The sequence below is a fragment of the Felis catus genome, chromosome C1 (genome assembly GCF_018350175.1).
Source record: "Felis catus isolate Fca126 chromosome C1, F.catus_Fca126_mat1.0, whole genome shotgun sequence".
NCBI classification, from domain to species: Eukaryota; Metazoa; Chordata; class Mammalia; order Carnivora; family Felidae; genus Felis; species Felis catus.
In genome coordinates this window covers 27,827,974-27,850,474 of record NC_058375.1, presented here as the reverse complement: position 1 = coordinate 27,850,474, position 22,501 = coordinate 27,827,974, and the positions used below count along the sequence as shown (strand labels likewise).

The window sequence follows — 22,501 nt, the reverse complement described above, 5'->3', positions numbered from 1 at the left end:
ATGCATAGTCAGTAGCTTAAATAATCTTCAATTCACCCCAGAGGCTGTTCTCCTATATCCCCAGGGGAGGGTAACGGCAATTTTAGTTCCACTTTTAAATGAGTATATGTTACCACTGGGGAATATCTTCTCATTTTTTAGAGAAAATCTCAGCTTTTCTAACTTAATAAAGGCACTATAGCCTGTCAACTAATGACCTATGGCCTCCTTCTAGTTCTCATTATGGTAAACCTTTTTAAAAGCTGAATTAAACAGCCAATCATGACACTTACCTGTGGTTTTTTTTTTAATGTTCATTTATTTTGAGAGAGAGAGAGAGCGCGCGAGCACGCGAGCCGATGAGCAGGAGGGGCAGAGAGAGAGGAGAGAATCCCAAGCAGACTCTGCACCACCAGCACAGAGCCCAACACAGGGCTCAATCTCAGCAAGTGTGAGATCATGACCTGAGCCGAAATCAAGAATTGGGTGTTGAACCAACTGAGTCACCCAGGCGCCCGACACTGAATTATTTTTTTAAATGAAATTATTATGGGGTGGCTCAGTCAGTTAAGCACCTGACTCTTGATTTTGGCTCAGGTCGTGACCTCACAGTTGTGAGATCGAGCCCCACTTCAGGCTCTGCACTAGCATGAAGCCTGGTTGGGATTCTCTCTCTCCCTCTGTCTCTCTGCCCCTTCCCTGCATGCACACACACTCTCTCTCTCAAAAGTAAACATTTAAAAGAAAATGAGGGGCGCCTGGGTGGCGCAGTCGGTTAAGCGTCCGACTTCAGCCAGGTCACGATCTCACGGTCCTTGAGTTCGAGCCCTGCGTCGGGCTCTGGGCTGATGGCTCGGAGCCTGGAGCCTGTTTCCGATTCTGTGTCTCCCTCTCTCTCTGCCCCTCCCCCGTTCATGCTCTGTCTCTCTCTGTCCCAAAAATAAATAAACGTTGAAAAAAAAAAATTTTTTTTTTAAATAAATAAATAAATAAAAGAAAATGAAGTTATTACTACTAATAGCTTGGGCTTAACCAATAGTGCATACTGCAATCACCTCTAGAGCTTTAAGAGAGGTCCATTTATTAAATCTAAAGTTTTTTTTATGTTTATTTACTTTTTAGAGAGAGAGCAAGCAGGGAGGGGCAGTGAGAGGGGGAGACAGAATCCCAAACAGGCTCCATGCCCTCAGCACAGAGCTCAATGCAGACTCGAACCCACAAACCATGAGCTACCCACGGAAGATTCTTATTGAGGAAACCTGGAAAGGGATTCAGAACCATTGACATATGGACACTGCAGATTCCAAGGAGTGGAAGGACTGTGGTCTCCCTTCATCAAGTTATCATCCCACCCCTGATGCACAGCCACTGTTTAAAAGTTCTATATCAAGCTCTATATCAAGTTCGTTTATAACTCTCTTAGGAGAAGCTGTTTGGTATCTTTTATAAACATTGGTCTTTTTAGGACCAAATCATCTTCTCCAAACAAGTTTATCACACAGTGGTTTAGAGGGAAAAAAATACATGTGTTCAAGTTTATTTCATTTCATGTTAATCTTTCATTGCTTTAAATTGTATTTGGAAGATGGGAGTATGTTATTCAATAAGTAAATCATATTAATTTTTCTGTTCCTTCAGACATATGAGCCCTCCTCAGGACTGCACTGTCCAATACATCTATGGCTACTATGCCCTTGAAATGTCCCTGATCCGGACTGACATGAGCCATAGGTATAGAATATAGTATTTCAAAGACTTAGTATCAAAATATAACTACCTCACTAGCTATTTTTTACATTACATGTTGAAATGAGAATATGTTGGGTATATTACATAAAATATACCATTAATTTCATTTGCTTGCTTTTTTTGTTGTTTGTTTTTATGGCTGCTAGAAAATCCAAAATTACATATGGCCCATACTGGACTTCTCTTCAACAGTGCCGTCCTAAAGGACAACAAAAGATTACCTATTTTCAAATGCTCAAGTTTTAAACCTGATCGAATATTATTTTGTCACTTTTAAGTAAACTCTATGCCCAACGTGGGGCTCAACCTAACAATACCAAGGTCAAGAGTTACACGCATGCTCTACTGACTGAACCACCCAGGCACCCCTATTTTAAGTCACTTTTAAATTCATATTTATTTCTGCAGTTTACAGTCTCTATCCAGTAAGATCTTCCTGTTGATAGAACCACCTGATAACTTTCCATTTACATCTGCCCTTCACCAGATAAGTTGAGGAAAAATGTCTGTCTTGGGGTGCCTGGGTGGCTCAGTCAGTTAAGTGTCCAACTCTTGGTTTCAGCTCAGGTCATGATCTCATGGCTTTGTGGGTTTGAGACCCACATCGGGCTCTGTGCTGGCAGTGAGGAGCCTGCTTGGGATATCTCTCTCTCCTCCCTTGCTGCCTCTCGCCTAGTTGTACTGTCTCTCTCAAAATAAATAAACTTAAAAAAAGAGAGGGAGAGAGAACTGTCTTAAATACACATAAAACTCTACGTAAGAAACCAAAAATGATTTCATTTTGGATTTTATCAGTCACCTGAGTCTACAAAAGGAACCAAGAAGAACCCAACCCATTGCTTCCATTAAAATGAATTAAGGCACCATTCGAAGCTATCTAAATTTAAAGACAACACAACTACCCCAACCCCAGTTAGATCCAAACACCCAACCAGAACTTGGTTCGCATATTGTGTGATCAATACAGCTCCTCTCTCTGGGATTTCCTTTAGGAACAGCATATAAACTACCTATAGAAATAGGTCTATTTATTTCCTAGAACATCTTGTATTTAGTTTTTTAATAAAGGAACAAAACTGAATTCATCATTTAGGTATGAAAGATCAGGCTTGCCATAGTTTCAAAATACTAAGTGATGTGGCCCTTGCCTACTTGTCCAACACCATCTCAAACCACTCTCTCCCAGGCACAATGGCCTTCTTTCTGTTCCTTGAACAAGGCAGGCATTTACAGTCCCAGCACCTTTCCACTTGCCATTGTCTTCAAATGAACTCTTCTGCAGTCCCCAGCATGGCTGGCTTCTTTCCCATCCTGCTGATCTCAGTTACTTGAAAAGGCCTTCCTTTAGTATATTATCTAAATGAAACCTCACTGCTCCCCCACCCCCAATTTATCTGGCTGTCCTATTTATTTCATTCCTGATACTTAGGAAAATCTGAAATTATCTTATCTGCCTCCCCAAACTAGAAAGTAAGCCCCCCAAGAACACAAGTCCTGTCTGCCTTCCATGCTCTCTGCTGGTATCCCCAGCACAGAAAGCAGGCACAGTAATAAGGACTCAAGGGGATACTGACTGAATGAATCAAAAAATTCCAAAGCAGCCTTCAAAGACAAAGAAGGTTAAAATCCAGTACGCTTATTTGAAACACTGTGCAACTGGCTTCCTATGTACATTCCCTTCTAGTCTTTATTTTCTAATATCAATACTTAAGTCTCTTGAAGAACTGCCATATTTCTGTGTGGATAAAAATATGAAATATGGAAATAATTATACTTTGTTTGCTGAGGGTGGAGAAGAAAGAAAGGCTTGTACCACTAACTAAAAGATGAAGTAAGGCTACAATAATAAAAACACTGAGTATCAGCACAAGATTAGAGAAATAAATGGAACAAAATACAAAGTTTCAGGGTGCCTGGCTGGCGCAGTCAGTTAAGCATCTAACTCTTGATCTCGGCTCAGGTCATGATCTCACAGTTCGTGAGTTCAAGCCCCACATTGGGCTCCACACTGATGGTGCAGAGCCTGCTTGGGATTCTGTCTCTCCTCCTTTCTGCCCCTCCTCTGCTTGTATGTGCGTGCACGCGCTCTCTCTCAAAATAAATAAACAAACAAACAAAAAACTTAAAAAAAAAATTTAGAAGTATACCCTCCCTGTCAGGGACACCTAGGTAACTCAGTTGGTTAAGTGTCCGACTTCAGCTCAGGTCATGGTCTCGCGGTTCGTGGGTTCAAGCCCTGCGTCGGGTTCTGTGCTAACAAAACAGCTCAGAGCCTGGAGACTGCTTTGCTTTCTGTGTCTCCCTCTCTCTCTCCCCCTCCCCTGCTCATACTCTGTCTCTCACAAATAAATGTTAAAAAAAAAAAAAATTTTTAGGAATATACCGTCAGACACCCTTTACAAAGGTGGCTTTTCAAATCACTAGATAAAAAGGATAAATCAGTAGTCAGGACAAGTTATAACAATTTGGCGCAAAAAGTTAGATTCCTTCTTCTTAACATAAACAATAATAAAACTCCTGATATATTAAAGACAGGTAAAAAAGCCATTAGAAAATATTAGTGTCAGTGGCGCCTGGGTGGCTCAATCGGATGAGTGTCTTACTTCGGCTCAGCTCATGATCTCATGATTGAGAGCTCGAGCCCCGCATCGGGCTCTGTGCTGACAGCTCGGAGCCTGGAGCCTGCTTCAGATTCTGTGTCTCCCTCTCTCTCTGCCCCTCCCCCGCTCAATGGTCTGTCTTGCTCTGTCTCAAAAATAAATATAAACATTAAAAAAAAAAAAAATTTAGGGGTGCCTGGGTGGCTCAGTCGGTTAAGCGTCCAACTTCGGCTCAGGTCATGATCTCGCGGTCCGTGAGTTCGAGCCCCGCGTCGGGCTCTGGGCTGATGGCTCAGAGCCTGGAGCCTGTTTCCAATTCTGTGTCTCCCTCTCTCTCTGCCCCTCCCCCGCTCAATGCTCTGTCTCTCTCTGTCTCAAAAATAAACGTTAAAAAAAAAAAAACTTAAGGGGCACCTGGGTGGCTCAGTCCGTTAAGTGTCCAACTTCAGCTCAGGTCATGATCTCACAGTCTGTGAGTTCGAGCCCCACATCGGGCTCTGTGCTGACAGCTCAGAGCCTGGAACCTGCTTCAGATTCTGTGCCTCCCTCTCTCTCTGCCCCAACCCGCTCGCATTCTGTCTCTCTCAAAAATAAACAAACATTAAAAAAAAAACTTTTTTTTTAAATTGAAAAAAAAGAAAATATTAGTGTCTATTTGATAAGCCTATGTAAGCCTATTTATTAATTTTCTCAGAGATAAAAGATATTCTATCCATCATAAGCGGACAAGAATATAGTAATAATAATAAAAAAAAAAATAACCAGGCACTTCTCTAAATGCTTCACATACATTAATTCACTGAGCTTACAACACTGCTATGAGGTACACACTATTATTACCCACATTTTACACGAGGAAATGATCCACAATCTTAAATACTAAACTATTTCACTTCTCTGCTGCAGAGAACAAAAGGGAGCTCTTGAAAACTAAACATGTAAGAACACATGTTCAGCAATCCCACTTCTGGGTATTTATCCAGAAGCAGCAAAATCTAGACCTCAAAGAGATGTCAGCACTCCCATTCACTGAAGCTATTCACAATAGCCAAGATGGGAAAGAATCTAAATGTCCAACAACAGATGAATGGATAAAGAAAACATGGTATATACATACAATGGAATACTATTCAGCCTTAAAAAAAAAGAATTCTGCAATGTGTGCCAACATGCACCAACCTTGAAGACGTTACGCTAAGTAAAATAAGCCAGTCACAAAAAGACAAATACTGGCTGATTCCATTTATATGAGGTATCTAAAACAGACAAACTCACTGATTCAGAGTGGAATGGCTGTTGTCAGAGCGCTGGGGGGAGAGGGAAATGGGCAGGTACTAATCAAGCACATCAAGTTTCAGTTACATAAGATAAATAAGCTTTAGAAATCTGTTGTACAACACTGTATCTACAGTCAGCAATAATGTACCATATGCTTAAAAATTTGTTAAGAGGATAGATCTCATCTTAAATGTTCTTACCGCTATAAAATAAATATCATCATCCATGATGTCAGTAAATTGAAAAGCCTTCATAAGAGGTGGGAAGGAAGGTTTGTAGTTTACTGCAGCTGGAATCTCTGACTCACATGGGACAATTTAAGAACTAACTACTGCCTGGGGGACTCAGTCTGGTTAAGTGTCTGACTCTGGATTTGGTTCAGGTCTTGATCTCACGGTTTGTGAGATCAAGCCCTGCTTCTCCAGATTCTCTCTCTCTCTGCCCCTCCTCAACCCTCTCAAAATTTAAAAACAAAACAAAAAAAAAAGATTTCCAGCTTGTCTTGAAGACACAAGCTTCTGCATATGTATGAAGGGCATAACTATATTTTTGTAGGGACTGCAGTTGTTTAGAGTTATATGAAGAACTGAGTAAATAAAGATATTGATGAATATGGGGGTGTTTGGTGGGCTCTGTCAGTACAGCAACTCTTGATCTTGAGGTTGTGAGTTCAAGCCCCATGCTGGACAGAGATTACTTTTTTAAACAGTTGATAAGGGGCATCTGGGTGGGTGGCTCAGTCTATTGAGTGTCTGACTCTTGATTTCAGCTCAGGTCATGATCCCAGGGTCGTGGAATGGAGCCCCATGTGGGGCCACGTGCTGAGCATGGAACCTGCTTAAGATTTTCATTCTCCCTCTCTTTCTCTCATTCCCTCTCTCCCTCCCTCACTGCCCCCTCCCCCGCTCGTGCACACTCTCTCTCAACAAGAAAAAAGCTGATGAATGTGAAAAAAAAAAAAATATATATATATATATATACACAAACATAAATGATAAAAACAACAAAGGTTAGAAAATGCAACCCAGAAAATAAAGAGATGGAAATAGCAGAAAAAAAGATAATTTACAGGATCAACCCAAAAGATACAACATCCAATTAATAATAATTCCACAAAACAGTAGCAAAAATAAAGGGGAGAAAAATCAACAACATAATTCCTGAAAATTTCCCGGAACTGGGGGACTTTTAAGTTTCAGTCCATTAAGAGACCAGCACATTAGATGAAAACAGCCACACCAAGAACATCGTCATAAGATTTCAGAAAGCTGAGAAAGAGAAGTTCTGAAGTTTCAGGGGTCAAAGGTAACTTACATCTCATCAACAGTGAAAGCCAACAGGCAATAGAACAGGATCTTAAAAATCTGAAGGAATATTATGTTCCAACTAGAACTCTAAACCCAGCCAAACTAATAATCAATATTAAGGCAGAATAAAGGCATTTTTAGACATGTATGTCTAAACAATTTACCTCTTGTGTACCCTTTTCTCAGAAAGCCAACGGAGAATGGTGCTTCTCCAAAACAAGAGATTCGATCAAGAAGGAAAGGATGTGGGAAAAGATAATGGGATCTAGCACAAGAGACACAGGAAAAATCATGAGGATGATGATGCTGAGACAGCAAGTATGAGGCTGGGCAGCTACCTTGAGAATATCCAGAATGGAGCAGATTAGAAGGTATCTCCAGGAAGATAAAATTTGTCATATAGCTAAAACATTTAAAGTATCAAGGAAGATTTACACTTCTGGGTAGAGTTTAAAGAGGAATAACTGAGGAAAAATAGAAATTAAGCAAAACAGACCAAAAAAAAAGATCTTTATTAGCAACAGAGAAAATAAAAAGTCATGCAAGGGGCGCCTGGGTGGCTCCGTCAGTTAAGTGCCTGACTTCAGCTCAGGTCACAATCTCATGGTTCGTGAGTTCTGACAGTTCAGAGCCGGGAGCCTGCTTCCAATTCTGTGTCTCCCTCTCTCTCTGCCCCTCCCCCACTTGCACTCTATCTCTCCCTCTCAAAAATGAATAAACATTAAAAAAAAAATTTTTTTAAGAAAATGAAAAGTTATGCAGAACAGGAAAATTAACCATAGCATGTAACATGACTTGGCTGTGAATAAGTTATACACAACCATAATACTGTCAACAGTGAATACTAGCCAATTAGGATTGTACTAGAAACCACTACTATCCAAGGTGGGGAGGTAACACATAATACCAAAAACTAGAAAATCAGTAAGTAGCAAAATAAGCTTATTACTTAAAGGCAGTATCAAAAGAAATGGTAGAGTTGGAAGGGATTGCGTTAGGGACTAGAAAGGGTTTCTGTAAGTTAATAAAAAGAAAAAAGTACAACATATAAAATGCTTTCTAAAGTTAAGGAAATCAAATGCATTCATGAATTTATTCATGTCTATTACACAGTTATCCAAGACAGAGAAAAATGCGAGAAAAGCCTAAATGTCTACCAAAAAGGAACTAGTTAGGTAATTTTAAATTATATGGCACATCCATGATGATGAAATGCCATGAGTCACTTAAAAATGCAAACAGGGAAAGACTTGCTCTTGTTAACAAGAACCAGGTGAGACAAAAAAAGTCCAGCCCCGGTTTTGTTAAACACACACACATCCAAATAACACATGCATGGAAGGAGACTATTCACCAAAATATTAACAATGATTATACATACGTCAAGTTTATGGATGATTTTTTTTCAGTATTTCCTAATGAATAAACATGCGTTATTAAAGGACTCAAAAGTTAGTTAAAATAAAAAAGGTAAGTGCCAATTCTACAACTTAGAATAGAATCAGAGAGGAGAGCAGAACTACTTTATCATCTTGTTTCAGTTTATTAAGCTGAAAAATAAGCACTGCTTAACAAGAACCCAGGACTTCCAGTAAGGAATCTTCTCGATTCCTTACCTCTTAACACAAGACTGGTTTTATAAGCCAATGAAGTAATTATTAGTTCCTTTTACCACCATGCATTTACCTTATTTAAACAATGATTCGACTTGCACCGGATCCCAAAGACACTACCTGAAAAGAACACTGGCAGTGTCACTGGCTTCTCCAATTTACAAAGTCAGGATACTATTCTGGAACGAGAAGAAACAAGCAGTGATAAGACACTTACCCAAACAAACCTTGCAGATTGTATCCTGAAATACAGATGCTAGAAATCTCTAAACAAAACCTCTACTTTTTTTTTTTTAACTTTTTAAAATTTTTTTAATTTATTTTTGAGACAGAGAGAGAGCATGAGCAGGGGAGCACAGAGCCTGACACGGGGCTCGAACTCACGGACTGTAAGATCCTGACCTGAGCTGAATGGACGCTTACCCAACTGAGCCACCCAGGCGCCCAACAAAACCTCTACTTTAACCCTCAACTTCACTCCCAGTGGACACAGGTTTCTTTCTCAAAGAATGCTGGCCCAGAGGTCTTCTGTCTGTCTCACACACGTTTTCATGCATCCAACCCCCTGGAGTAAGGCTGCAGAATGGAAAGCTAAAACCTTCCTCTAGTATCCTGATACTCTCACTGGCAGTGTTTCAGGTGCTACAATTTGCATTATGAAAGACTGACTGGCAAACTCCATAATTTAACCTGGAGAATTACTTCAGGAGATTTAGATTACTTGAAACAAAAAAATTTAACTGAGGTATGCCAAAGTGAATTTAACAGATACATTTCAAGTTAAAACAACTCCTCATCCTCATCCCTCAAAGCACAAGAGAACCCTTCTGACCCAGTGGTTTAAATATTCCCCTATCTAAACATTACTAACATGGCCATATATCAAAGCTATGTAGTGTTATCCAAAACAAATAGGAAAACAAAGTTCCAAGATCAGCAAGTATGTAGTTAATGTCCTTACTCCTACATTATTAAAGCTTTATCATTTGTTCACATTGCTATACAGTAGGAAGCACTCAAAATTCAAATAATCTGAAGATGCAGTCTTAACAATCTCTTTTTTCACTTGTTCAGCATTCACTCAATTAAGGACACCCACCTTAACTTTCTCTGAAATCTGTGGTTTGCACATAGCAGAATCCTTGCCCAATTATCCAGGAAAGAAAGGAATGTATTTCCTTAAGCTATGGTCTCTTGGTACATGTGAAACCCTCAGCCTAGAATGCCTCCTCCACTCCCACCAACCAAACTCCTACTCATTCCTACAGGGGTCTCCTCCCCCAGCAAGCTGCCCCTGGTGCACTCAGGCTGAGTTAGGTACTGCTTCTTGTTGTTACCCTAGGTGTGTCTCCACTTAGATTCATCTCATTGTATCCACCAATGTCAATTTTCCTCAAAGGGCTGCAAACTCTATATACCTAACAATGATATGTATTTGCTTAGTAAACTGAAAACCCAAGCAATAAAATCTTGACCGATGCCAAAAGTAAACGCGTAATTAACATTAGGAAGTGGCCATAAAAACCTACTCTTAAAACAGGATAAGACAATTTTATTAAGACAAAATTAGTATTCCATCAGACACTTTACCAAAATAATGACAGCGTTTACATCTTAGTTGATAAATGGTAAAAACACAGCACTTTAAAAAACTTTCTTGCAAAATATTTTTCCATATATTCTTGCGGCTTATTCTTAGAATGTATTCCTAGGTTACATCAGCCAAAATTTCCTTGTTTTTAACTGCAGAGGCACAGGTGCTCATATCAGTCAGCTGCAGGGAAATCCCAATGACGGCTCCAGGATTGAGAACCGCTTAATCTGTAATGCACTGAATTAAAGAAACGGACTGATCCAATATACCCATCCTTATGATTCTAACCAAATAGTTCGCTCACGCTCGCTCTCTCGCTCTCGCTCTCTCTCTCTCTCTCTCTCTCTCTCACACACACACACACACACACACACACTTCCCCTTCCTTCCATTTTACTACCCCATCGTGTTTCCTATTAATCAACCTCCTCTTGGACACTGGAAAGAATTTTATCACCCCAGCAAGTCTTCAATCTTCCACTGTTGCAATGGGTGGAGAAGCAAATCTAAGGACCTAGCCCTTAGTTATTCTGTGACAGTGAGGAGACACATGAAGCCCTGAGTCACCCCTGCCACCAGTTTTTATGCGCCCTCCCCAACTCGTCCTGTGTCATCTGGACATAGTCATACTTTGCAGCTTGTCTCTAAACCTCCCTTGGTCAAATACCAGTAGACTATTAGCTGGGACACTCTGACACTGCCAACAATATAGCTTTTCCCCTTCTACACAATTTCCTTTCTAACTGTCCACTTACCAAACAAAAATTTATTAAGTACCTACCACATTGCCAGGCACTATCCTAGGCAATGGTGTTTCAACAGTCTAAAAATCTCTTCATTTCTGGAGCTTACATTCTAGGAGGAAGTTGGGGGCACAGAGACATGGGTGAACAGGGCCTTGCAATACATTTTAAGGACTTTGGTTTTCTTCTGGATAATGTGGGCAGCCACTGGAGTGTTTTCAGTGGAAGAGTTAACATGCTGAGAATTATGTTTTAAAAGGATCATTTTGGCTGCTGAGTGTAGCAAGGTCAGAAGAAATTGGGAGATATTGCCTATAATAATCCAGGTAAAGGACAGGAATGGCTTAGACTAGAGGGTATCTCGGAAGACTCCCGTGTTCCAGATATTACCAGACCTTGAGTTACAACACAGTTCCTAAACCCGACCAAAGGATAAACACTAATATTCTTAGGACCGTAGAATTTGTACCCCGCTATGGTTGAAGACTTAATTTTTTTTTCTTATCTCACCTCAGGCACCCACAGTAATCTTTTACTGAGATTAAGAACATAAAGAAAACACAAGGATGACCTTGCATGCTCCTATGAACCGGAGTTCAGAGCTAGTCTCCTTTAAACCACCAAGTATTACTTGCATGTGTACTACCTTAAAGACTAAAACAGCATGAGGATACCAATAAAAGTGAACAAAAGAGCACAGTGTCTTCTATTCGAGTTTACCCAAAGTGTCCACCAAAGAACAATATTTAACATTAGCTACTTCCCCTTGAAAAAAATAGTAGGGATTGAGGAGATTATGATAGCTGACAAATAAACCTTTAGTGTTTTAGCACAGAAAACTGTGCAATGTCTGCTTTAAGTTCCTTCCATGGCATCAATCAGAATGGAGAATGAATGCAAGGCTGGTGACATTACTACATATGGCTTTGGAAAGAGAGATACTTCCAAATGGGTCATGTATGCAGAGGCTTCTACATTAAGGGGTCAGCAAATGATGCACTCAGACCAAATCTAGCCCAACTTTTTTTTTTTTTTTTACCACCCACGAGCTAAGAATGATTTCTACATTTTTTAATGGTTGAAAAAAATCAAGAGTATTTCAGGATGTGTGAAAATTCTATGAAATTGTAACTTCAGCATCTATGAATAGTTTTATTGGAACAGAGCCACATTCCTTCGTTTACAGATAGCTGCTTTCACACAACAGCAGAGTTAAGTAGTTGCAAGAGAGACTGCACATAGTGGTCTTAGCACTTCGCACTACTACAAATTTCAGTGAAGTGGTTATGGCCCAAGAGTAGTTCAAAAGTACCATGCATTCTGTCATATCACATTTTATTATTATTTTTAAATTACCAGTGTATATCCAGATGTTGAAACAAGAAGCCAGGGCACCTGGGTGGCTCAGTTGGTTAAGCATCCGACTTCAGCTCAGGTCATGATCTCATGGTTCATGAGTTCAAGCCCCACATTGGGCTCTGCGCTGTTAGTGCAGAGCCTGCTTCAGAACCTCTGTCTCCCTCTCTCTCTCTGCCCCTACCCCTCCCACATGTACATGTGTGCATGCACACACATGCGCTCTCTCTCCCCAAAACAAACATTAAAAAAAAACGATGACAAAGGTTACCCATTTAAGGGCAAGTGTGAAGTGTGGATTATTTTAACAACTTATATGGCAAAACACTGTCTATTATGAAAAAGCACCATGGCTGTACCAAGAAAACAATATCCATCAACATTACCAAACTAAGAACTCATCACAATAATCCCATTTCACAGAATTTTACTAGGAAGATTAGAAAATTTGGGGTGCCTGGGTGGCTCAGTTAAGCGTTCAGCTTCAGCTCAGGTCATGATCTTGCGGCTCATGGGCCCAAGCCTCGTGTTGGGCTCTGTGCTGACAGCTCAGAGCCTGAAGCTCACTTCGGATTCTATGTCGCTCTGTGCCCCTCCCCAACTCATGTTTCTCTCTCTCCCTCTCTCAAAAACAAACATTAAAAAAAAAATTTAAACAGAGTATCTCATCACAACAGAAAACCTTCACAAAAACAAAAAATAAAAATGAAGCTACAACCAAAGTAAGTTTCTGAGTGGTTCATTTGTCAGCTTAACAAGGAAAGCCATTTATTTAGTGGGTTGATCAAATCATGTTTGCGGCAGCAGCCAGAGAAATGTGTCCATAGAAAATGAACTCATTGAGAATGCAAACTGGCGCAGCCACTCTGGAAAACAGTATGGAGGTTCCTCAAAAAATTAAAAATAGAACTACCCTACGACCCAGCAATTGCACTATTAGGTATTTATGCAAGGGATACAGGTGTGCTGTTTTGAAGGGACACATGCACCTCAATGTTTACATGGAAAGAGCCCAAATGTCCATCGATGGATGAATGGATAAAGAAGATGTGGAGAATATATATACACACAATGGAGCATTACTCGGCAATCAAAAAGAATGAAATCTTGCCGTTTGCAACTACATGGACGGAACTAGAGGGTATTATGCTATGTGAAATTAGCCAGAGAAAGACAAATATCCTATGACTTCACTCATATGAGGACTTTGAGACACAAAACAGATGAACATAAGGGAAGGGAAATAAAAATATATAAAAACAGGGAGGGGGACAAAGCATAAGAGACTCATAAATATGGAGAACAAACAGGGTTACTGGAGGGGGTGTGGGAGGAGGGATGGGCTAAATGGGTCAGGGGCATTAAGGAATCTACTCCTGAAATCACTGTTGCACTATATGCTAACTAATTTGGATATAAATCTAAAAAAATAAAATTAAAAAAAAAAAGGAAGACAATGAACTCATTTAAGACTATTAGCCTTTTGACTGTAAGGGTTGAGGACAATGGAAGCAACATTAGTAGTCAATTAAAAAATAAAGCAAGTGGAGGGAAAAGGAGCTGACCTAAGTAACTATGAAAGGAGTGGAACAGGGAAAACCAACAGCAAAAGGAACTGCACATAACCACTGTATTCTAGTTGTTAAAGTTGTTTCCCATGGGGGTATGGGGTAACGATTCTTAAACAATTACACACGTATAGTGGAATTATAATAAATAAATGGATGGCAGGGGTGCCTGGGTGGTGCAGTCAGTTAAGCGTCCGACTTCAGCCAGGTCACGATCTCGCGGTCCGCGAGTTCGAGCCCCGCGTCGGGCTCTGGGCTGATGGCTCAGAGCCTGGAGCCTGTTTCCGATTCTGTGTCTCCCTCTCTCTCTGCCCCTCCCCCGTTCATGCTCTGTCTCTCTCTGTCCCAAAAATAAATTTAAAAAAAAAAAAAAAAAAAGTTGATAAATAAATGGATGGCAAATGGCGAGAACCAAATTTCTCACTGTTGGGAATCGGACGTCACAGACAAGAAAGGAGGGAAAGGCTAGAATGATCCAACAGTACTGGCTTAGAAGTGGAGCTATCAAGGGGCGCCTGGCCGGCTCAGTTAGTACCACACACAACTCTTGATCTTGGGGTTGTTGAGTTTGAGCCCCAGGTTGGGTGTAGAGATTACTTAAAAATAAAATCTTTAAAACTAAAATTATTAAAAGTGGAGATACCAATATAAACTCCTGTTTAGACAGATACAAATGAATACGCACAGGAACATCAGAAATGTTTAGATACTTCTCTATGTATACAAAATGTATTATACACACATTTCCGATTACGTATACATACATACCTTTCCTTTGTCAACTGAAAAGACCTATGAGCAATAACATCCCAGTAGCAATGAATACACCTAGCACCCAGACCTTGACTTTTTTTAACATTTATTTAGAGAAAGAGAGCACAAGCAGGGGGAGGAGAGAAAGAGAGAGGGAGAGAGGAAAGAGAGAATTCCAAGCAGGCTCCACACCATCAACGCAAAGCCTGACGTGGGACTCAATTCCACGAACCATGAGATCACGACCTGAGTCGAAATCAACAGTCAGATGCCCAGCTGACTGAACCACCCAGGTGCCCCCAGACCTTGATTTCTAATAATATTCTCCAATAAAAGAAACAAAGGCTTCTGGGAGAAGTGACGGACTCTAGGGCTGAGGCAAGGAATACACTGGATAAGCCTGGAATATCTTGTAGTGCCAGAAAACAAGGACTGCATAACAAACAATACACCATAACGTGTACGTCAAAAGGACATTCCTGCCCAAATGAGTTTTCAAGTCAAATCAGAAAAAAAATTGATCAAAATGTAGTCGTGGATAACTCAAAGAATACAATATCCATGAGTCTATATGGATTTAAATAAATGGATGAAAATAAACCAATCATTCGTGCAGAATTCCAAATAATTTACGTATGTATTTCACCCTCCAGAAGGTGGAACATAGCTCTCCTCCATTCCTTAAGTGGAGTGGGGTGAGCCAAGTGATTTCCTTCCAAAATTACAGTATGGGGGCACCTGGGTAGCTCAGCCAATTGAGCATGCAACTTGATTTCAGCTCAGGTCATGATCTCAGGGTTTATAGGTTCAAGCTTCAGGATGGGCTCCACACTGACAGTGCACCTCCTGCTTAGGACTCTCTCTCACCTCTCCTTCTGACCCTCCTGTGCACGCACTCTCTCTCCCCCAAAAAACCTTTCTTAATTAAACAAACAAACAAACAAACAAACAAAAACCAGGGGCGCCTGGGTAGCTCAGTCAGTTGAGTGACTGACTTCATTCAGCTCAGGTCATGATCTCATTGTGCAGGTCATGATCTCATCGTTTGTGGGTTCGAGCTCCACGCTGGGCTCTGTGCTGACAGCCTGGAACCTGGAGCCCGCTCCAGATTCTGTGTTTCCCTCTCTCTCTGCCCCTCCCCTGCTCACACTCTGTCTCTCTCTCAAAAATGAAGAAACATGAAAAAAATTTTTAACAAAAATTTAAAAAAATAAAAAACAAAATCAATAAATCATGTTGATAGCATGTACTCCTTATATATATGATGTGATGAAAATGATACCTCATCTCTGTGGTCTTTTATCACCAAAACCTATTAACACCAGTCTAATCATGAGAAACATTCCAACCGAGGGACATTCTACAAAGTATCTAACTAGCAAAGTATCTAACTCCTCAAAACTAGCAAAGTATCTAACTCCTCAAAACGGTCAAAGTCACCAAAAATAATAAAAGTCTGAAAAGGTGTACCAGCCAAGGGGAGTCTAAGGAGACATGACAACTGAATATATATCCTAGATGTGATCCTGGAACAGAAAAGGGTTATTAGGTATAAACTAAGAAAATGTGAACAAAGTATGGACTTCAGTTAGCAAGAATGCATCAACACTGGTTTGTTAGTTGGGACCAGTGTACCATACTACTCTGTTAACAGGGGTACGGGTATATGGACACCTTTTGTACTATTTTCTCAGATTTTCTGCAAATCTGAAACTACTTAACAATAGAACATTTGCTAAAGGCGGGGGGAGGGGGGTGGGGGGGTGGAGGAGTGATTTCAGTGGTGTTCCTTGGTTCTTGATTCAACAATTATTGACACTGCTTAGCTTTTTACTGGAGAAGGTCAATGCCCAGTGTGAACTAACTGAAGAGTTAGCCTCTATGAATAGTCTATGGGGAACAACTACAGGTAAGAACCTTTCAAAGACACTGAAAGAACACTAATACAACCTGAATTTGAATCTGCTAAGATGTGTCACAAATGACCGTAGTAAAAATATGTCTAGAGAAGGGCATAATTGGATAAACTTACAGAGTTTGTGAAAATGTAAGGTATTTCAAGCATATGGTTATTCACTGTACTATTCACCAGCAGGTACTCTGCAAAAAACTTTTCATTACATGTTGAGCCAGTATTGTCAAGAGTAACCTCCATTCACTCTCAATTCACTTTTGTAGATTTAACCGTTGTCAGTTTTGTGAGTTTTTGTCAGAAATAGAAGGTGGATCCTGATTTGCACTACCAACAGCAGTTCAATGGCTTAGCAGCAGTAAAATTTTACTGTGATTTTTTTTGTTTTTTTGTTTTTTTTTTTGAGAGAGAGAAAGCATGTGCAGGGGAGGAGCAGAGGGAGAGGATGAGAGAATCTCAAGCAGTTTCCATACCCAGAGCAGAGCAGGATGTGGGGCTGCATCTCAAGAGCATGAGATCATGACCTGAGCAGAAATGAAGAGTTGGACATTCAACCAACTGAGCCACCCAGGCACCCCTAGTTGTAATTTTTTTTAATCTGATTTTTTTTCTTAAAAAACCACCCTTCAACATTATTATTGAATACTGAAAAGCTTTGAAAATTAACTTTTGTTGCAGACTTGCTAATGTTTCTTAATGAATTCAATAAAAAGTTATAAGGCAAAATAGCATTTTTATGGGAATGATTACTATGGCAAATTAATTTGAACAAAAGTAAACATGGGGCGCCTGGATGACTCAGTCGGCTGAGCGTCCAACTTCAGCTCATGATCTCATGGTTGGTGAGTTCGAGCCCGCCACCAGGCTCTGTGCTGACAGCTCAGAGCCTAGAGCCTGCTTTCAGATTCTGTGTCTCCCTCTCTGTTTCTCCCTCGATCATGTGCACACACACACATACACTCTCTCTCTCTCTCTCTCTCTCTCTCTCTCTCTCAAAAATAAACTTAAATTTTTTATTTTACTTAAAAAAATTTTATTTTTTACTTAAAAAAATTTTTTTAAGTAAACACTGTTTTAACTTCAAGTAATGTCAAATTATTTCATTCACATCCTGTACTGTCAAAAGTTAACACAAGCAATGAGATCTCTCTGTTCCCACAAAAATCTGAAGCAGACATATTTTAACTCAAACTACACTTCCAGCATATCTCCAATCTTAATTAAAGTGCAAAGTAAATCTCCATCTTTGAAAATCTCTCTGTGAAACTAAGAAGTTTCCATCTAGGGGCGCCTAGCTGACTCAGCCAGTGGAGCCTGTGGCTCCTGTTCTCAGGATTGTGAGTTTGAGCCCCACGTTGGGTGTGATTATTTTTAAAAATCTTTAATGGGGCACCTGGGTGGCTTAGTCGGTTGAGCATCCAACTTCGGCTCAGGTCACGATCTCATGTCTCATGAGTTCGGGCCCCACTTGAGGCTCTGTGCTGATGGCTCGGAGCCTGCTTCGGATTCACTCTGTGTCTCCCTCTCTCTCTGCCCCTCCTCTGCTTGCATGCGGTCTCTCTCTCAAAAATAAACATTAAAAAATTTTTTAATAAACTCTTTAAAAAAAAAAAAAAAAGAAGTGGGCTCAGTGGGTTAAGCATCTGACTCTTGATATCAGGATCTTGAGTTCAAGCCCCACATTGGGCTCCACGCTGGGCACGGAGCCTATTTTAAAAAAAAGCAGCAGCAGCTTCCATCTAATCTTCCACTGGAAATGAATACTTTGCAGTGTTAATGGCATACAAAAAAGGCAAATAACAAGAAATGAATCTAACAGAATTCTGTAATTGCCTTCCAAATGATGAATGTGCCCAAATAAACCATATGCTCAAAAAAATCATATGCTCATGGATTAATATTAATATTTGGCAGTACCTGTCTGTGTAAAGACATTTTCAAAGACACATATGTGAAATCTTCACTACAGATTTCTGTATGAACAAATGAACACTTGCCATCCATGTTGATAGGTAAAGCTAACTTTGAACCCCAGTGACACGAAATGGTATCCCCCAAAGTGAATTCCACTCTTGTAACACAGCTGCCTTACAAAAACTGTACTCAACTATTATATTTTGAATTCTGCCAATGAAATATTTGTTTTCTCAGGGCGCTTGGCTGGCTCAGTTGGTAGAGCATGCATCTCTTGATCTCGGGGTCATGAGTGCAAGCCCCATACTGGGTACAGAGATACTTAAAAAAAGGAAGCACCTGGGTAGCTCAGTCAAGCATTCAACTCTTGATTTCAGCTCAGGTCATGATCTCACACTTCATGAGAACGCGCCCCAGGTAAGGCTCTGCACTGCCTGTGGAGACTGCTTGGAGTTCTTCCCCTTTCTGTGCCCCTCTCACACTCTCACACATGCTCTCTCTCTCCAAATAAATAAACATTTAAAAAAAAGATAAAATAGCAGTGCCCACGTGGACCAGTCAGTTAAGCATCCACCTTCAGCTCAGGTCATGATCTCACGGTTCATGAGTTCAAGCCCCCTGCCAGGCTCTCTGCTGTCAGTATGAAAGAAATATGCTTCAGATCCTCTGACTCCCTCTCTCTGTGCACCCCCTCCCACTCTCTCTCATAAATAAACAAACATTAAAAAAATTTTTTGGGGGGGGCACCTGGGTGGCTCAGTCGGTTGAGTGTCCGACTTCGGCTCAGGTCATGATCTCACGGTCTGTGAGTTCGAGCCCCGCGTCGGGCTCTGTGCTGACAGCTCAGAGCCTGGAGCCTGCTTCGGATTCTGTGTCTCCCTCTCTCTCTCCCCCTCCCCTGCTCATGCTGTGTCTCTCTCTGTCTCAAAAATAAATAAAAACATTAAAAAAAATTTTTAATAAAATAAAAATATTTAGAGAACATTTGCTTTCTCTACTGTTATTTAAGTACTCACATTAATAGCCTCAGTTTTGCCTCTTGGCCTCCAAAGCCTAAAGTATTTTCAGAACCGTTAGAGAAAAAGTGTGCCAACTCTGGTTCTACATCATTTGCTTATTTTTTCTTTTTCTTTTAAGTTTATTTATTTACTTTGAGAGCAAGAGAATGAATTTCAAGCAAGCTCCATGCGGTCAGCACAGAGTCCAACATGGGGCTTGATCTCACGAACAGTGAGATCATGACCTGAGCCAAAATCAAGAGTCAGACACTTAACCAACTGAGCCACAAAAATGTCCCTACATCCTTTGCTTATTAACAAAGGCACTTAGTACAAATGGCCATACAAGAATAAACCCTTAGCAGTAATTCTCAAAACCGTAGGGGTCTCAAATGGTAAAAACTGTCATTTTTTAATCCTTGTACCTAGTAACTTATAGTAAGACAAATACAATTAGTAATCAACATCCCAAGCAATTTCCAAAGCACTGGCTCAATAAATAAGAAAAAAACACATGCTTAAAGGCTGACTACCTTTGATTCCCCAGCACCACCAGCCAGTAATTTTGACACCTGTGATAAGTTACTTTATTAAATCCCATTATCTGTTTCCTCATCAGTAAAATGGGTTCCTGCTACAAAGAGCTGTTACAAAAATTGAATGAACTGATGTATGTGTAAAGTACCTGAAAAAGTACGTAGCACATGTTAAGCACTCAACAGATAAATATTATCAATCAGGCCAATGTCAAAATCAGAGTTAAAAGACCAGACTTCGACCAGCTAATATCGGTAGTCATGTGGTCATTAAACAATGACTGTGTCTCTTCTCCCAAGAATTCAGAATTTGTCTTTATGGTAGACTAGGAAGGTAAGACCATTATACATCTTCAGAACCTCTTAAAGCAGCAGTAACTCTGGCAACAAACCCACGCCTAAACTTGATCCCAGACTGAAAGAGCTGGCTGCCTAAATGACACCACTATTCTGTGCCAAGGTTCTCAATTTACAAGAGAGAGAGGAATCAATATGTCATCCTACAGCTGACAGTTTCTACCCAGATTGGTAGTTTTTAAAATCAAGCTTTCAGGCTACACAGAAGTACCTTGGGGCAACATAACATTCTCACCTGAATCCTCCGGACCAACCAGCAGATAAAACTGCCAGGGAATTCCTAAGAGCTACTTTCCCATCTTTTTATCACAATGCAAAACTTTTACAAGCTACCACTTCCTGAAAACTTAAACCTCTATTTCCTCGAGAGGCTCCTGGGTGATTCAGGCAGTTGAGCGTCCAACTCTTTTTTTTTTTAAACGTTTATCTATTCTTGAGAGAGAGAGAGAGAGCACGCGCAAGCACGCACAAGAGAGCAGGGGAGGGTCAGAGAGCAGGGGAGGGTCAGCTCTAAGCTGTCAGCACAGAACCCGATGCGGAGCTCAAACTCACGAACTGTGAGATCATGACCTGAGCCGAAGTCAGATGCTTAACTGACTGAACCACCCAGGGGCCACGAGCATCCATTCTTTTTTTTTTTTTTTTTTTAATAAACATTTATTTTTGAGAGACAGAGAGACACAAAGTACGAGCAAGGGAGGAGCCGAGAGCCCGGGAGACACAGACTCTGAAGCAGGCTCCAGGCTCTGAGATGTCAGCACAGAGCCCGACGCGGGGCTCGAACTCACAAACCACATCATGACCTGAGCCGAAGTCGAACACCCAACCAACGGAGCCACCCAGGCACCCCTTGAGCATCCAATTCTTGATTTCAGCTCAGGTCATGATCTCACAGTTTGTAGGACTGAACCTCGTACTGGGCTCTGCACTGACAGCACGGAGTCTGCTCGAACTCTCTCTCCCCCTCTCTCTACCCCTTCCAGGCTTGATCGTGCACACACACTCTCTCTTAAATAAACATTAAAAGAAAATTACCAAAAGGGCACCTGGGTGGCTCAGTCAATTGAGCGTCCAACTTTGGCTCAGGTCATGATCTCACAGTTCGTGAGTTTGAGCCCCACATCAGGCTCTGTGCTGACAGTGTGGAGCCTGGAGCCTGCTTCAGATTCTGTGTCTCCCTCTCTCTCTGCTCCTCCCCTGCTCACGCTCTGTCTCTCCCTCTCAAAAATAAATATTCAAAAAAAAAATTTTTTTTAATGGGGCGCCTGAATGGCTCAGTAGGTTGGGCGTCTGACTTCGGCTCAGGTCATGATCTCGTGGTTTGTGAGTTCGAGCCCCGTGTTGGGCTCTGTGCTGACAGCTCAGAGCCTAGAGCCTGCTTCGGATTCTGTGTCTCCTCTCTCTGCCCCTCCCCCTCTTGTGCCTTGTCTCTCTGTATCAAAAATAAATAACTGTAAAAAAATAAAAAGAAAAAATAAATTTTAAAAATTTAAAAAAAGAAAAAAATAAAAAATTTACCAAAAAAGCAAAAAAAAAAACAAAAAAAACAAAAAAAAAAAAAAACCTTTCCTTGAAAACCACTAGTTGTGTCATATTAGTACTAAATAGCTTCTTCAGGGCAAGTACCAAATTAAATTCCTTTCTGTATCCCCAGTGTCTAGGTACATGTCTGCTGAATGACAAACAAATGAATTATTAGCCATATTTTATTATGGAAAAATAAACATAAACAAAATTAAACATTTTAACCATCTCTGAGTGTACAGTTCAGTGGTATTAAGTACATTCACACTGTTACACAACCATCACCACCATCCATCTCCAGAACTTTTCCATCTTCCCAAACTAAAACTGTGTGCCCATAAAACAATAACTCTCCCACGCAGAACACTCTACCCTATGAATCTGACTGCTCTAGGTATTTCATGTAAGTGGAATAATAAGACTTGCCTTCTACGTATAGTTTATGTAACCTAGCATAGTATCTCAAGGTTCATCCATGTTGTCATGTATATACAGCTTTAAAAAAGAGAAAAGCAGGTACAGAATTGTGAAAGTTGAGTATTAACTAAGCTTTTATTTGCCTAAGCAAACTGTTCAATTATTTTTACCTAGTTTTTTTTCTTCTTAGTAGTACACGCACAGTAAAAATGTCAAACTGTACAAGAGTATACAATGAAAAGAGGTCTTTATGGTTTCTACCCTCCTTATCCCCAACTTCTAATCCGCCTCCCTGATTGAATT

The 22,501-nt window shown here is 40.5% G+C and overlaps 1 protein-coding gene across 3 annotated transcripts in view; it reads right to left on the bottom strand.

Annotated features, from left to right (window-relative positions):
- The window catches only part of THRAP3 (thyroid hormone receptor associated protein 3), a 77,093-nt gene that overhangs the window by 40,850 nt on the left and 13,742 nt on the right, over positions 1-22,501 (bottom strand). For 2 of the 3 annotated variants that reach the window (XM_003989860.6, XM_045035552.1), the window contains exon 2: positions 8,600-8,705. The gene's annotated coding sequence lies outside the window, so the exon portion shown is untranslated. The remainder of the gene's footprint in view (positions 1-8,599; positions 8,706-22,501) is intronic. The other variant, XM_045035553.1, reaches the window with a different exon arrangement.